This window comes from Pan troglodytes, chromosome 10 (assembly GCF_028858775.2).
Source record: "Pan troglodytes isolate AG18354 chromosome 10, NHGRI_mPanTro3-v2.0_pri, whole genome shotgun sequence".
NCBI classification, from domain to species: domain Eukaryota; kingdom Metazoa; phylum Chordata; class Mammalia; order Primates; family Hominidae; genus Pan; species Pan troglodytes.
In genome coordinates, this window is record NC_072408.2 from 111,096,839 (window position 1) to 111,114,045 (window position 17,207).

General features: G+C 44.1%; 1 protein-coding gene across 1 annotated transcript in view; it reads left to right on the top strand.

Moving 5' to 3' along the window:
- The first annotated feature begins 459 nt into the window (after positions 1-459).
- Positions 460-17,207, top strand: part of TXNRD1 (thioredoxin reductase 1) — a 62,275-nt gene continuing 45,527 nt past the window's right edge. The window contains exons 1-2 of the mRNA NM_001122669.2: positions 460-610; positions 2,427-2,536. The gene's annotated coding sequence lies outside the window, so the exon portion shown is untranslated. The remainder of the gene's footprint in view (positions 611-2,426; positions 2,537-17,207) is intronic.

A 17,207-nucleotide genomic window follows, 5' to 3' on the forward strand; every position in this document is an offset into this window, starting at 1 on the left:
CTGCCAAACTGACTAATCCATGACCTTAAGGCAGTGGGTCCCAAACTTTGCTGCCAACTCGAATCACCTTTGGAGTTTTTTTTTTTTTTTTTTTTTTTTTTTAAACGCAGAGGCCCAGGTCACACTCCACACCAATGACATCAGAATGTCTAGGGGTGGGAGCCAGGCACCAGGATTCTAAAGACCCTCACGTGATGACAACAGCTAGCAAAGTTCTGTAGCTACTGCCTTAGGGCGTAGTCTAATTTCTTCAGTAAAAACACACTTATTCCAAATTTGGTTCCAGAATTGCCTTAAATTGTTTTTGCTCTGTTCTTAGGTTGGGGGCGGCTATGAGCAGGCAGAGGATGTGGTGTCACCCAATTAGGAGCTCTCAGCTTACTAGGCCAATTAGCATAGGTTGCCAGGGCTGCACGAGGAGTGGATTTCTGCTTTGTCATTCTGACTCTGGCAGTTACCCCGCCCGCTCGGCGCAGGGCGTGGCTTCTCGTAGCCATTAGGAAACAGCAACCGTTTCACCTCAGTTTTCTTCACTCCGGCATTTGCAGCAGAGCGAAAGGTGGTCGAGTCCTGAAGGAGGGCCTGATGTCTTCATCATTCTCAAATTCTTGTAAGCTCTGCGTCGGGTGAAACCAGACAAAGCCGCGAGCCCAGGGATGGGAGCACGCGGGGGGACGGCCTGCCGGCGGGGAAGACAGCATTGCGCCTGGGTGCAGCAGTGTGCGTCTCCGGGAAGGGAAGATATTTTAAGGCGTGTCTGAGCAGACGGGGAGGCTTTTCCAAACCCAGGCAGCTTCGTGGCGTGTGCGGTTTCGACCCAGTCACACAAAGCTTCAGCATGTGGTAGGTGAGGCCGGCGCCTGTAGGCTGGCGGTTTCCTTCCTCTTGGTCTTTGTAGAGACAGTTTGCAGAACAGCGGAGAAAATGGGTATTGTATCGTTTCTTACAGAGTCCGAGTCTTGAAATGTAGATGACAATGTGTTGAGTGGACTGACAGATCCTTGAGAACATTAAGAAAGTATAACTATGTAAGAATGCTTCTCTAGGAATTTTCACACCATTTAATCCTCAGAAATCCTGAGACGTTGGCAAAACACATGGGGTCTCCATGTTTTTACAAGTGGGGAAAGCAAGGCTCAGAAAGATCAAGTGGCGTGCCCAGCTGGACACAGACTATTAAATGGGGCGGCGACGACGACCCCAGGGCTTCCTCACTCTCTCAGGCAGTACAGGATAGTGATTAAACGCGTCGACCACATTGCCTGGGTTTGAATCCTGCCGCTGCTTTTGAGTAGCTCCTTGAGCTTGGACAAGTTTCTTAGCTTTTCTGTACCTGTTTCCCTCTCTGTAAGTTGGGCCTGGTAATACTTACTTGTAGAGTGGTTGTGAAGTTGAAATGTAAATATATGTGAAGCAGTATAGACATGTTAGCTACTATTATTACAATTAAGCAGCTATACTTTGTTTTTTGTTTTTTGTTGGTTTTTTTGTTTGTTTGTTTTTTGAGACGGAGTCTCATTCTGTCGCCCAGGCTGGAGTGCAGTGGCACGATCTGGGCTCACTGCAACCTTCGCCCCCTGGGTTCAAGCGATTCTCCTGCCTCAGCCTCCTGAGTAGCTGGGATTACAGGCACCTGCCACCGCGCCCGGCTAATTTTTGTATTTTTAGTAGAGACAGGGTTTCACCATCTTGGCCAGGCTGGTCTTGAACTCCTGACCTCATGATCCACCCGCCTCGGCCTCCCAAATAAGCAGCTATACTTTTGAATGTTGGCGTGATTTATGTCTAATGAATAGGCCTCATGTCAGTGTAACTGTGGAATCTGTATGTTCCACTGAGTTCACCCCTTTGTGAAATTTTACCATTAGTGCCTAGTTTCATCTGTAGCGTTGTGTATTGCTTCAGGATTCTTTTTAAGAATGCACCAGGTAGGCAGAGTGTTCTTAATTTTGCTCCACGGTTTCAAATGTCAAGGAAACGTTGGAAGTTGGATTTTGGCATTCAGTATAGATGCAGAGTTGAAAGCAAGATCAAACTGGGAGGTGTTTTGTGAAAGTTGAGATAAACGTGTATTAAGCTTCTTTTTTGAAGCTTTTCTGAATTGGGGATTTACCGGGAAAGTAGGACGTTTAATTTTAGCGGAGTAGTGCAATGATTTAACCCTGACTACAACTCTGACGTTTACAGCTAGCCTTGAGGCCATGTTTTCAGCCAGTGTGCGGATTTGCCGGGGTCAGACTCCAAGCTTGATTGTGAGTTCTAGCCTTTGTCAGAAATGCAGCAAGTCATGCTAACTTGCAAGGGAGTCAACAGAGGGCACGCGGTGCCTGCGGGGCCGGGACGGAAGCCCCGCCCCCTGCGCAGTTCCCGCCTGTTAGCGGGGGAGAAGCACCTTACACGCTCCGCTCTGCTTTTGTGCCACACAGAGGACGGTCGGGCCCTGGAAGGAACGCTCTCGGAATTGGCCGCGGAAACCGATCTGCCCGTTGTGTTTGTGAAACAGAGAAAGATAGGCGGCCATGGTCCAACCTTGAAGGTAGGAGAGAGTAACGTATCTTTTTAAACGGGGGATGAGCTGGTTGAGCTCAGCGTGGTCACAGCCTGCCTTTTAAAGCCAGCGTGGATGTGACCCTCCAAACGGGACGCAGCGCTGGGAAATGACGAAAAAACGCTCGTGGGCTAGCGCATGTGTTAATCGAAGTTGATGAGACGTTGGACAAATTTCACATCTCGGGAAACTTGAAATTTCTAACGCTTTTCATCTTTTAAAATAGCTTTTTTAAAATGTCCTTTTTCTCCTATTTCCCCTTCCTCTTTCCCTCCCAGTTGTAAATAAAATTTTTTAGCAGCAATGTAATCTGCTAAATGTTAGTTGTTTAGGGAAGTCCTGAGAAAAGGGGATCAGGAAATGCTTATCTTTGTCATCAAGGTGGCCCTGTAATCTTCCTCTTAATTCTCTCAGGGGTAGGGGACCCGGAAACCCCAGGGTCTGGAGGAGAGCAACCAGGAAGCTCTTGGGATGACTTCGTTTTCCTTCAGGTGTGTCTTTTTAGCCCAGAGTTAATAGTTGGGTGAAGGGAAAGGAAGAAGTCTTCCCTTTGGCTGGTAGCAAACGCAGTAGAAATCCTTCCTTAGACCTATGCTACTGAGGAGTTATAGCCACTGAGGGATTTATAGCCTACAGTGTTAGAAAAATGCTTGGAGGCTGGGTGTATGTATGTTTTATTTATGTATTTAAAAAAAAAAAAAAAGTCTTGCTCTGTCACCCAGGCTGGAGTGCAGTGGCGTGATCTTGTATCACTGCAACCTCCACCTCCTGGGTTCAAGCAATTCTCCTGCCTCAGCCTCCCGAGTAGCTGAGATTACAGGTGCCCGCCACTACGCCCAGCTAATTTTTTGTGTTTTTAGTAGAGATGGGGTTTCACCATGCTGGCCAGGCTGGTCTCAAACTCCTGACCTCAGATGATCCATGGCTGGGTGCATGTTTAAGGGAACAGGACACCTGGGTGATGTTCTATCTCACCTGTGGTAGATTACCAGGTTAGAAAACTTCCCGTAGTCCCATCACCACGATCCATGTGATTTTTGTCCTTATCCATTTATATCTCTGTAATTTTTAAGAAATGAAAACATTGCCTTCTTAGAAGTAAACCTAACGCCTGCGTTAAATGTAAAAATATATTTAGATGTGTTGCAGCCTTAGGAAAAATACTAATAATTTGAATTTTTATTTATTACCTTTTCTTTTAAAAGTATTTTATTTATTTTTGACAAATGGTTATAGGGAATGGATCTAGACTTCAAACAGCAAATTAATGGAAAATTAATGGAAATACAGAGGCTTTTAGCTTTAGTTAAAATATATTGTGTTACTCAGACCTTTAGTTTGCAGGTAAAAAGAGACAACGGTCTATTATATTAATATTCCTTCCTGGCCGGGCGCGGTGGCTCACACTTGTAATCCCAGCACCTTGGGAGGCCGAGGCAGGCAGATTGCTTTGAGCTCAGGAGTTCCAGATCAGCCTGGGCAACATGGTGAAACCCCGTCTCTACTAGAAATAAAAAAATTAGCCAGGGCTTGGTGGCACATGCCTCTGGTTCCAGCTACTCTGGGACTGAGGCTGAGGCTGGGGAATCAACTTGAACCTGGAGGTGGAGGTTGCAATGAGCTGAGATTGCGCCACTGCACCCTGGCCTAGGTGACAGTGAGACCCTGTCTCAAAAAAAAAAAAAATATATATATATATATATATATGTATATTTCTTCCCGTCTGATTATTCTATTATTTTCACCTGTGCCATAAGTTTACATTTACAAAGTTATATAGTAATTTGATCTTTATGTAATTCTACTGATACTCCTGGTTTTAATGGCAATGGGAGTAAAAAGAGTCACTCTTTTTATAAGCTTTGGAACTCACTTAATTGATTTGGTCTGATGTTCTGATGTTTTTTCTTTTTTTTTAATTGAAAACTTTTTTTTCTTTAGAGATGGAGGTCTCATTATGTTGTCCAGGCTGGTCTTGAACTCCTGGGCTCAAGCGATCATCCGGCCTTGGCCTCCTAAAGTGCTGGGACTGCAGGTCACGACATTTAGTGAGGTATAGTGCCATGAATGAAAAGCATACCACCAAGAACACTTAAAAGAAATCATTTAGCATATTTCTTAAGTAAACTTATTCTACTTTGTGTCTTTTTTTTTTTTTTTTTTGAGACAAAGTCTTGCTCTGTTGCTCAGGCTGGAGTGCAGTGGCATGATCTTGGCTCACCGCAACCTCTACCTCCCAGGTTCAAGCGATTTTCCTGCCTCAGCCTCCCGAGTAGCTGGGATTAAAGGCACACGCCACCACACCCTGCTAATTTTTGTATTTTTAGTAGAGATGGGGTTTCACCATGTTGGTCAGGCTGGTCTCGAACTCCTGACCTTGTAGTCCAAAGCGCTGGGATTACAAGTGTGACCCACCGCACCCAGCCTTTTTTTTTTTTTTTTTTTTTTTGAGAAGGAGTCTCACTCTGTTGCCCAGGCTGGAGTTCAGTGACGCGATCTTGGCTCACTGCAACCTCTGCCCCTCGGGTTCAAGTGATTCTCCTGCCTCAGCCTCCCGAGTAGCTGGGATTACAGGCGCCTGCCACCGTGCCTAGCTAATTTTTGTATTTTTAGTAGAGACAAGGTTTCACCATGTTGGCCAGGCTGGTCTTGAACTTTTGACGCCGTGATCCACCCACTTCGGCCTTCCAAAGTGCTGGGATTATGGGCGTGAGCCACCGGGCCCAGCCCTATTTTTGTTTTTTAATGAGTGCTAAAAAATGAAAGGAGAAACAGCAAGGTAAGGACTATTGGTTTGAAAGATCTGTGAACTTTTCAGCCAATTATTGCCCACATTTGGGGCTAAATGGTAGGTTTTGAAACCCTTAAGGGAGCTTTGGGTTTCAGTGGAGAAAGGCATTTATTTAGTGGAGAATTGAGTGCTTATAGTCCTAAAGGCCACACCTTTAAAAAGAAGGTTAAGATTTCATACTTTAATTGCAACATAAATAATGGAGGGAGCTCTTCAAAATGTCCACTTTTCCTTTCTCCTTTTAATATTGTTTCTTCCTCATCCCCTTTTCCCTGAATAAACAACAGCAGCAAAACCTACCCTGCTTTCACAGTGAGTGTACTATAGAAGACAAGGGAGAGAGAATCCTGCTGGAAGAAGTTGGTGAGCCTAGGTGACTCCCTTGATAAAGGATGAAAGCTTTGCAGAAGAGTGTTCCAAAAAAGTGTAGTCTCCAGACCACCTGCTCAGAATCCCCTGGAGTACTCGTTAAGCATGCATGCCCAGGCTTTACCCGAGTTCTTTTGAAGTAGACTCGGGAAAGAGCTAGGAATCTACCCCCTCCCCCCCTTTTTTTTTGAGATGGAGTTTTGCTCTTGTTGCCTGGGCTGGAGTGCAGTGGCATGAGCTCAGCTCACTGCAACCTCCACCTCCTGGGTTCAAGTGGTGTGGTTCTCCTGCCTCAGCCTCTCAAGTAGCTGGGATTATAGGCATGCACCACCATGCCTGGCTAATTTTGTATTTTTTTAGTAGAGATGTGGTTTTGCCATGTTGGTCGGGCTGGTCTCGATCTCCTGACCACAGGTGATCCACCCACCTCGGCCTCCCAAAGTGCTGGGATTACAGTGTGAGCCACCACGCCCGGCTTGCCTTTTTGTTTTTGTTTTGTTTTAAATAAGCTCCCTCCAATAATTTTTAGGATAAATGTCAAGTTTGAGACGCTTTAATATTATTGTACATAGGGTAGTTTGATCAAGATCATTTGATGAGATAATTAGAATTGCGGAAAACAAAGGACTAGTCTTTAATACCCAAAACATATTTGTTAGAAAACAGCAAATAGGAACCCAATGGGGGAGGAACACTTTTTGTTGAACACTTTAACAATGAATAGAAAAATAGGGAACCAAGCTGTTTGCAGCCAGGGCTTTTGTATGTTCATGTATAAAGTTGGAACTAGGGACCTCCAAGATGGTTAAGAACTATGAATAGAGTTCCTACTGCTCAAAGACATGGCTTTCATAAACATCTTGGTTTTTAAAGCAAAGTTCCAGTATTCTTATAGGGAACCTCTTTTGTATGTAAATCAGCATCTCCCTCAGGATTCCAGGGTTTTGAAATCACTTGTAGAGAGGCCTATTGGTGGTACTGAGAGGAGAAGCAGAGTGAGTGAAAAAGTATTTACTGGAATAATACCAAGTGTCAGACATAGTTAAGACTTTAGTAGTTTGAGGTAATCCTGGGAGATAAGACTAAAACTGGCAACTCGAGGCTTAAATAATTTCTTCAGGGCAATATTAGGAGAGATGACAGGCACAAAGCAATGCGGGATTAATATCCAGGTGAATTTTGTGGACAGTTGCGGTGGCCCCATGTTCCAGTCTTGCGGGGTAGATGCTGAGACAAAGGCAGGTCTCCTTTTATGTTTTGAGACAAGGTCTGGCTCTATTGCCCAGTGCAGTGGCTTGATATTGGCTCATTGCAACCTTCGCCTCCTGGGCTTAACCCATCCTCCCACCTCAGCCTCCCGAATAGCTGGGACTACAAGCGCACACCACCTCACCCAGCTTATTTTTGTATTTTTTGTATATTGGGGGTTTCACCATGTTGTCCAGTGTAGGGACCAGCCCCACAGGGTCGGTGGGTCTCTCCCTGTGTGCGGCAACAAGAGAGTGTAGAAATAAAGACACAAGACAAAGAGATAAGAGAAAAGGCAGCTGGGCCCGGGGGACCACTACCACCAATGCGTGGAGACCGGTAGTGGCCCCGAATGTCGGGCTGCGCTGTTATTTATTGTATACAAGGCAGAAGGGGCAGAGTAAACAATGTGAGTCACCTCCAATGATAGGTAAGGTCACGTGGGTCACGTGTCCACTGGACAGGGGGCCCTTCCCTGCCTGGCAGCCGAGGCAGAGAGGGAGAGGAGACAAAGAGAAAGACAGCTTACGCCATTATTTCTACACATCAGGGACTATTAGTATTTTCACTAATTTACTACTGCTATCTGGAAGGCAGAGCCAGGTGTACAGGATGGAACATGCAGGTGGACTAGGAGTGTGACCACTGAAGCACAGCATCACAGGGAGACGGTTAGGCCTCCGGATAACTGCGGGCGAGCCTGACTGATGTCAGGCCCTCCACAAGAGGTGGAGGAGCAGAGTCTTCTCTAAACTCCCCCGGGGAAAGGGAGACCCCCCCCCCCTCCCCCCACCGCTTTCCCGGTCTGCTAAGTAGCGGGTGTTGTTTCTTGACACCTTTTGCTACTGCTGGACCACGATCCGCTTGGTGACGGGCGTCTTCCCAGATGCTGGCATCACCGCTAGACCAAGGAGCCCTCCGGTGGCCCTGTTCGGGCATAACAGAAGGCTCGCAGTCTTGTCTTCTGGTCACTTCTCACTATGTCCCCTCAGCTCCTATCTCTGTATGGCCTGGTTTTTCCTAGGCTATGATTATTGAGTGAGGATTATCGTAATATTGGAATAAGAAGTAATTGCTACCAACTAATGATTAATGATACTCATATAATCACATCTAAGATCTATATCTGGTATAACAATTCTTGTTTTATATTATACTGGAACAGCTCGTGTCCTCTGTCTCTTGCCTCGGTGCCTGGGTGGCTTGCCACCCACAGTCCAGGCTGGTCTCAAAACTCGTGAGTTTAAGCCATCTGCCTACCTTGGCCTCCCAAAGTGCTGAGATTACAGGTGTGAGCCACTGCACCCAGCCAGGTCTCCTTTCAAGTCTAACTTCTAAAGTTACCAGAAACCAGAATCTTAAGTGAATAGACATCAGGACATGAGTGGTAATTGAATAACTCTCCAACCATCCCCTTTCTTAACTATTGTTAACTGCAGAGGCTACCAGAACTTGACAGAAAACACAATTTATTTTGTTTCTATCCTCTTAAATAATCCCTTCTTTTTGGAGGCATTAGTAATGTATCTGCTTTTGGCTTGATTAAAGTTGAGGCCTGAGGAGGACTGGAGGATTGCTTTGAAGATGAGGGAAGTGACAGATTCTCTGGCGTACATTAAAAGGAAGTAAGGGGTGAGGACTACCAAGATTTATTAGAGTCTTAGACTGTTAGAACTGCAAATAAACGTAGAAATTTACTGGTTGTAGAGTCGTGTTGAGCTCCTCCTACTTCTACCAGGTGTAAACACAAATCTCTTTTTTTGCTGTGTATCTGTTCTTTAATAGTAGCGTCAAAATTCTGGTGGTATAGACTTCAGATTTCCGGTCACTTCTCCTGTTTACTCACCAGCGCCTGACTATTCTAGGCATCACCTTCTTGCCCCTATTTACTTTTGCCTGGACCATTTCATCAGTCTTTAACTGGCCTCCCACTTCTGATCTCCCTTCTCTTCCAGCTCATATTGCCAGTCATCTTCCTGATTGCTACTCGCTGGCCCCAGATCTGCATCCAGAATGAAGTGGGAGCTCCTTAGCTTGGTATTCAATGCCCTCCAGGGTCTAGCCCCAACCTGCTGTTCTGATTATCTCCTGCTCTGCTCCCTCACTTACTGGAGGCTCCCGGGACTATCATTGCAGCTAAAATATTTCTCCCTACAGTTTTCCTCCTCGCTTCTATTCTTTATTTCAACACCTGTCTTCTCTTCCTACCCCAACCCACTTTTCCAACTGCCTACCCGTTCAGAATACAAGACCAAAGTTTTCCATTCCTTTCCTCCTCTGTTCCCACGACAATCCCATAAGTCTTTATTTTTGGAAAAGGAGGAATCCTGCCAATGATAACTTTTTGGCTTACCTATCGAGGTCAGAGAGCTAGTCTTATTCTTTATGCCTGTGGTCCCAGGCATATGTTAGAGCCCAGCAGATACCTAAGCAAATATGCCTGTTAATGATTATAACATTTATTTGTTGAATACCTATTATGTGTTAGACTCTAAATGTTGTTAATACTTAGTGATTAAATCCCCACAACAGTCCTGTGAAGGAGGTGATATTATCCAGGTTTACAGAAGAGAAAATAAAAGCCTTGAGAATTTAAGGAGCATGCCCAGATTACAAGCTAGTTAAGTGGCAGAGTCAGGACTGGAACCCAGGCCTGCTTGCCTGCAAAGCTCACTCTCATGTACTCATACTTCTGGCACTTGGCCTTAATGTTATTGCTATTGAGATACATGCTTGTGTCCTTGATGAGATGCTGTGGTGTGCTCATGATTCGAGGTCAGGCCCATGCAAATCTTGGTATTCCTAGCATAGTGCTGGCATATGGTAGGTGTTCATTCATTACATGCTTGCTGAATGGAACTTCATTCTTCTGTGCCTACTTGTACTTTTCTTTAAGAGAACAATGAGGCTGGGCTTCTAAAAAAAAAGATACATTTTAATATCTTCCATATATTGAAAAAAATTTCTTTAGAGGCAAGGTCTCGCTCTAACCCAGGCTGGAGCGCGGTGGCACTATCATGGCTCGCTGCAGCCTCAACCCCCCTGGGCTCAAGCAATCCTCTTGCCTCAGCCGCCTGAGTATCTGGGAATACAGGCATGTACCACCACACCTGGCCAATTTTTAAATTTTTTGTAAGATAAGGTCTTTACAAAAGGCTTTTTGTTGGCTTCGGCTTATTTTTTAATACCTAGTGTGCATTCAGTAAATATGTATTGAGTGAATAGATGGTGGTAGGGCCAGAAGAGACTCACTTAAAGGATTTAGCTCTAAGGTATCTGGTTTTATTGAAGATGGGCTATCAGGAACCAAGCTCTAGGTTGTTCAGAAGAGATTCTAGGCAGCATATTGGAAAGCAGTTCAGAATTAAAAGCTGTATGACAGCAACATTGTCTGCCTTCAGCATTCTATGCAGGTGTGTCCAGGTCAGTTGGGAACAAAGTCACTTCACATCTATTTAGCTAGTATTTACTGAGCACCTGTGTTGACCTCGGGCTAGGCACTATCTTTGTAATCTCTAACGCAAGTCTGTAGAGCAATGTACTTATTTAAAAATTCATTTGTCAGGCTGGGCGTGGTGGCTCATGCCTGTAATCCCAGCACTTTGAGAGGCCGAGGCGGGTGGATCACTTGAGGTCAGGAGTTTGAGACTGACCTGGCCAACATGGTGAAACCCCTTCCCTACTAAAAATACAAAAAATTAGCCGGGTGTGGTGGCGGGCGCCTGTAATCCCAGCTACTCAGGAGGCTGAGGCAGGAGAATCGCTTGAACCTGGGAGGTGGAGGTTGCGGTGAGCGGAGATCCTGCCATTGCACTCCAGCCTGGGCAACAAGAGTGAAACTCCATCTCAAAAAAAAAAAAAAAGTAATATACAAACACTTGTTGACAAATAAATTTATATTTATTTATTTATTTATTTATTTATTTATTTATTTATTTTTTGAAATGGAGTCTTGCTCTGTTGCCCAGGCTGGAGTGCACTGTGTGATCTCAGTTCACTGCAATCTCTACCTCCTGAGTTCAAGCAATTCTCCTGCCTCAGTCTCCTGAGTAGCTGGGATTGCAGGCATGTGCCACCACGTCTGGCTAATTTTGTATTTTTAGTAGAGACAAGACTTCTCTATGTTGGTCAGGCTGGTCTCGAACTCCTGACCTCAGGTGATCCGCCTGCCTCAGCCTCCAAAAGTGCTGAGATTACAGGTGTAAGCTACCACGCCCGGCCTGATTTTGTTTTTAATGATGACAACCACTCTGTATGGCAGAGTGAGACATCTGATAGACTTATGTTACAATTTTCGAAGAAAGTAAGTGGAAACTAATAATGCAGATATTTTTCATTTGATCCCTTAGTGGAGTTCCTAGAATGCTGCATCCTTTATAGCCACATACCCAGTCCTTCTTACCCTCCCTGTCTATCAAAATAACACTCCTAGTCATTGCTGCCTTTTGAGGTGTTGTGGAGGCTCTTGTAACCTGAAAGGTTGTTCTTTTCATCTCACGCCCTTGTTTATATTCTTGAGGCTTGGCAAGTCAGCCAGCACTGGGTTTTTAAAGTGTCATTAAGTATATGATTTGACCACAGAGCAAGGGTGGAGATTTTATCTACTCCAAAGTATTTCAAATGAGTGAGTCCAGATTATTTAGTGACTCTTTTACTTCTCCAATAATAATGCCATCTTATTTGAATAAAGCAGTTATTCAAAGCCTCTTTTAGATACTAGACTTAAGAATCTGCTGAAATCTAAGGAGCTATTCCTGAGAAAAATGCACATAAATAATTTTGCATATAAACTCAGACTATTTGTGGATCTGCTTCAGAATATCTGGTACAGAGAATTACCCTTCAAAGTGTTACTGTACACACTTTGAATAGTTGAAGCCTTCGTAGGTTTTTAAAATTTTGTTATATGGCAAATTTCTTTTCACTGGTATTTGTTATAGTGGAATATATTCCTGTGTTCCTCCTTATTGATTTAACCTTTAAAAATATTTTTCTGGGGCCGGGCGCAGTGGCTCACACCTCTAATCCCAGCACTTTGGGAGGCTGAGGCAGGTGGATCACGAGATGAGGAGTTTGAGACTAGCCTGGCCAACATGGAGAAACCCCATCTCTACTAAAAATACAAAACTTAGCTGGGCACGGTGGCGCACACGTGTAATCCCAGCTACTCGGGAGGCTGAGTCAGGAGAATCACTTGAACCCGGGAGGCGGAGGTTGTAGTGAGCTGAGATCACACCATTGCACTCTAGCTTGGGCGACCAAGCGAGACTATCTAAAATAAAAATAAAAAATAAATTAAATTTTTTTCTGTTCCTAAAGCAACATTCAGAAGTGAAACTACTGGTTTGTATACAGTTTTTTTTTTTTACACTTGCTATCTTTGGGATTGTTTGATTTATTAAGTACCTACTCAGTAGTTGAAAACACTGTCAGATATATTACATAATTTTCATTCACTGTAGTAATTATATGGTATAAATACAGTTGTCCCTCGGTATCTTCAGGGGATTGGTTCCAGGACCCTTGTGTATACCCAAATTCATACATACTCAAGTCCCAAAGTCCACCCTGTGGAACCAGCATATATGGAAAGTCAGCTCTCTGTATTCACCGGATGTGAAACATCACATCTCACAAATACAGTATTTATTTCTTTATTTCTCACAAGCTTTTTCCTCTTTAAGGAGCAGGCAGACCTGTATTTTTTATTGCTTTTGGTATAAGTGGATCTGTGCAGTTCAAAGCTGTTTCCTTCAAGGGTCAACTGCAGTAGTATTCCCGTCTTATAAATAAAGACACTGGAGGCTGAGAGGTTAAGCAAGCTGGCTAAGATAATACTAATAGGTAATAGGTCAAGATTGGAACCCAGATCGTCCCCTCCCACAGTCTGTGGTCTTTTCAGAAACTAATTTTCATTAAAAAAAAAATACAGATATCTGTCTTATCATAGCAAAGTTCACCTTTAATAATAACAAAACACAAAATATATACACACAAACATAACTTTAAAGAAAATTACGATGAAAGAGAAACTGCCAGGCACAGTGGCTCACGCATGTAATCCCAGCATTTTGGGAGGCTGAGGTGGGCGGATCACGAGGTCAGGAGTTCGAGACCAGCCTGGTCAACATGCTGAAACCCTGTCTCTACTAAGAATACAAAAATTAGCCAGGCGTGGTGACTCGTGCCTGTAATCCCAGCTACTCGGGAGGCTGAGGCAGGAGAATCATTTGAGTCCGGGGGGTGTAGGTTGCAGTGAGCCGAGATCGTGCCATTGCACTCCAGCCTGGGTGACAAGAGCAAGACTCCGTCTCAAAAAAAAAAAAAAAAAAAAAAGTTAAGATGAAAGAGAAACTATACCTAATGTCCTGCTAATTCTGGCAAATCAAACTAGGAATTTTACCACATTTCTTCACAACTCAATATTAAACAGATGCCATGGTGGTATGAAGGGAGAAAAGCTGCTATGAAAGAAGGAACAGAAAAGTTTAGGGAGGTAGCTATTAGGATAAGTGTATATGTTAGATTGTGGGACTCAAACCTGACTGATTCCTGGCTTTGGCTCCAAAAAGTCTCTTAAAAATCCATTTGTTATAGGTAAGTGTTAACAGCAAAACCTCACTGGAGAAAAATAGTGGACTCGTGACTTCTTCCTTTATTTGGTTACAGGGAGACATGTGACCTTTGTCATCCATCCTATCACGTTTGTGTTGAGCAGTATGGGTTGTGGGAAAGAGCTCAAGAATGCTTGGAATTAACCTAAACTCCTAGAAAAGGAACTGAAAATATAGGAGAAAAGGCTGAAGAAAAGAGGAAAGGAAATGGAGGTCTGTATTGAACCCTGGGTAGCAACTCTTGAGCGAAGAAAGAGGAAAAAGGGGAAAGAGGGGAGCTAAATTATCTCTGAGGCAACTCAGTCTCATGGTTGCCTGAACTAGTCTATACTGCGGGAATAAGGTAGACGCCACTGGTTTCTTTGAAGTACCAGTGCGCTTCTTGCTTTCTATTCCTGGTCACAGACAAATTTATCAGTAGTGCAGTTTCTTCTTTTTAAGCTTCATTTAAATAATTATTAGTAGCACTTGGACTTTAGGTTAGGAAATCACTGTTTAATGACTTAAAGATTAACCGGCATGGAAATCCCATTCTTTATATGATTGGGGAGAGTTATTGAACTTGAGATTGTTTTATTTTGTAGCAATGTCTAAAGGCAGATTTGTTTTGTTTTGTTTTGTTTTTGAGGCGGGGTTTCGCTCTTGTTGCCCAGGCTGGAGTGCAATGGTGCAATCTTGTCTCACCCGCAACCTCTGCCTCCCAGGTTGAAGTAGCAGGGATTACAGGCATGCGCCACCACGCCCAGCTAATTTTCTATTTTTAGTAGAGACGTGGTTTCTCCATATTGATCAGGCTGGTCTCAAACTCCTGACCTCAGGTGAGCCACCCACCTCGGCCTCCCAAAGTGCTGGGATTACAGGTGTCAGCCACCGCACCTGGCCTAAAGGCAGATTTTTAAAGGTGGAACATAATGCAAGTCTGCCTTTCTTAGGATGATCTAAGTTACATGTTAATAAAGTTCTTGGAGATCTAGCATAGAATGCATTCAGCACTGTAAATCACAACTTAATGCTTGCCTTGATATGCTTTGTTGCTCTGAGCAAGTTGTGTGGGCTGTTATCTCCTGAGAAATCCCTGTAAATGGTATTAGTAATACTTTATAAGCAGGTTGGGAGAATATAGTTTTCTAAGGCATTTTGAAATTCTTAGATGAAAGGGTCTTTATGTAGCAAATTGGTGTCAGCCTATTTTCCTTCCTCTGAGCCAGAAGAAAATAGGCACCATAGGGTGGGAAGGGTTGGCTTATCTGTTAGAGTTCTTTTGTAAGTAGCTTTTGTTGAATTTTTTTTTTTTTTGAGATGGAGTCTCGCTCTGTCGCCCAGGCTGGAGTGCAGTGGCGCGATCTTGGCTCACTGCAAGCTCCGTCTCCTGGGTTCAGGCTAGTCTCCTGCCTCAGCCTCCAGAGTAGCTGGGACTACAGGCGCCTGCAACCACGCCCGGCTAATTTTTTGTATTTTTAGTAGAGACAGGGTTTCACCGTGTTAGCCAGGACGGTCTTGATCTCCTGACCTCGTGATCCGCCCGCCTCAGCCTCCCAAAGTGCTGGGATTACAGGCGTGAGCCACCGTGCCCAGCTGCTTTTGTTGAATTTAAAGTGGATGTGAGAAGCTCCTAAGAATATCGTTCACTGTAAAAGCAGACTTTTTTGGATTTCGGTCTTGGAATTCTTAACTGTATTTTCACCTAAGATTTAAAACAAGTTTAAATACTAGTTTGTAATTGGCCAGACTTGGGACAGATACGATCCTTTAATGATCCTGGGTCTCAACTTACCTTTCTTTTATTTTTCCTTTATTTTAGAAGAGGGATAAGAACTTTTTCTGAAGAGCAGTCAACTTTTCCTTTCAGTGTGTAGGATTAATTCCACGAATCTGTGAACTTAAATCTTTGCTGCCAAATAACTTGTAGATGCTGGGATAGTTTTAAATCTATTTTAAGTTATACATTCAGTACATAAGTGCATCTCCGTGTAAAAACAGCTATGTTTGGAAGATCTAAAACGCAGCTTTTGTTTTTGAGAAGCCAACAATCTAATAGGGTAGGATCATATATATGTACAACTAACCGTAATGCATGGTGTTTTGAAAAATGCACGTATCTCCCTGAATTACCCCTAGTTAATAAAATAATTGGGAGCAAATGGTAATATAAGGATTTTGGAGTAACTTAATACTACTAGATTTTGCTGTTTATACATTTACAAAAAACTTTCTGCTAATGCTAAAGAAATAGAACAAGTCTATATGCATAAAGGAAGGTAGGGCTAATTTACTTCCTGGTGCTATGAAACTGGCAATTGGACAGGTGCAATTGTGGGTGTCTTTTTTTTTTTAAGGTGTACCTGTTGCAGGTTTGAAAAGCTGTTGATGCTCATGGGTTGTTTGTGCGCATGTTCTCTTTAAAAACCAGATGTATTCATTCCCTTTTGTTTTTTTGTTTTTTGTTTTTTTTTTTTTTGAGACGGAGTCTCGCTCTATAGCCCAGGCTGGAGTGCAGTGGCGCGATCTCGGCCTACTGCAAACTCCGCCTCCTGGGTTCACGCCATTCTCCTGCCTCAGCCTCCGGAGTAGCTGGGACTATAGGCGCCTGCCACCGCGCCCGGCTAATTTTTTGTAGTTTTAGTAGAGACAGGGTTTCACCGGGTTAGCCAAGATGGTCTCGATCTCCTGACCTCGTGATCCGCCCGCCTCGGCCTCCCAAAGTGCTGGGATTGCAGGCGTGAGCCACCGCGCCCGGCCATTCCCATTGTTATTTGCTATTTGCAATTTGCTGCTGGTGAGACAGATAAGGAGTCACGTCTTTAACTGCACTTGAGTTTCCAGTGACCCCATTAAATCCAATGGGTAAATTTTCCCACGCAGATTACTCACCCAGTTTACAGATTAAGCTTTCATATCCTTAGACTGTATCTGAAATTTTCATAGCTTTGCCCACCTTTTAGGGTTCAGAGTTACTACCCATTCAGTGTCGGTGGCCTTTAGCTGTTGGCAAGCTTCCAAGTAAATAGCTCTTTTGCAGAGATCTCTACCCATTCTATTCTTCCACTCCTGGGTAGTGGAGAACCAAAGTTCACCTGAGTAATGCCCGTGCCCAGCACCCAGTTTCCTGCAGGGGTTAGCACGGATATTGGAGGCTCCCCCGATCCCACAGATACTCGGGATGGGTATTGGAGGGGGCTTGGTTTTTAAGAGGACATGTGAAAGTAATTAACCCGATTTACATTTGTATAATGAGTCCAAACACCACCTTGCAAAAGAACTGAGAGTTCAGCCTGCTTAATGGAGTTTCTGCTTTTCACGGTCCTTGGCCTTACCGACGGTTTACAGTCCAGCCAGATTTAGTTCACAAAAAACCAAAACCAGGTCGACCTCACTGCAGTATATGATGGCAGCGAGCGTTTTAAAGCGCAGGACCTTTAGTCTCCTCAATAGTTTTGTCTAAAGTTGTCCAAAAGTGTTTTTTTTTAAAGTGAGGTGATCCAGTCGGTAAACGCTTTGAAAAAGAATAGCTGTCCCCTGAGCGGGCATTAGTCACGTGTGAGGTCAGGGCCCATCATTGCGCGTGTTGGGAGCGCCGCGCTGGTCTATGAGCGAGCGCCTCGGCTTGTGGCTGGGCCGGGCCGGGGCGGGGCTGTCT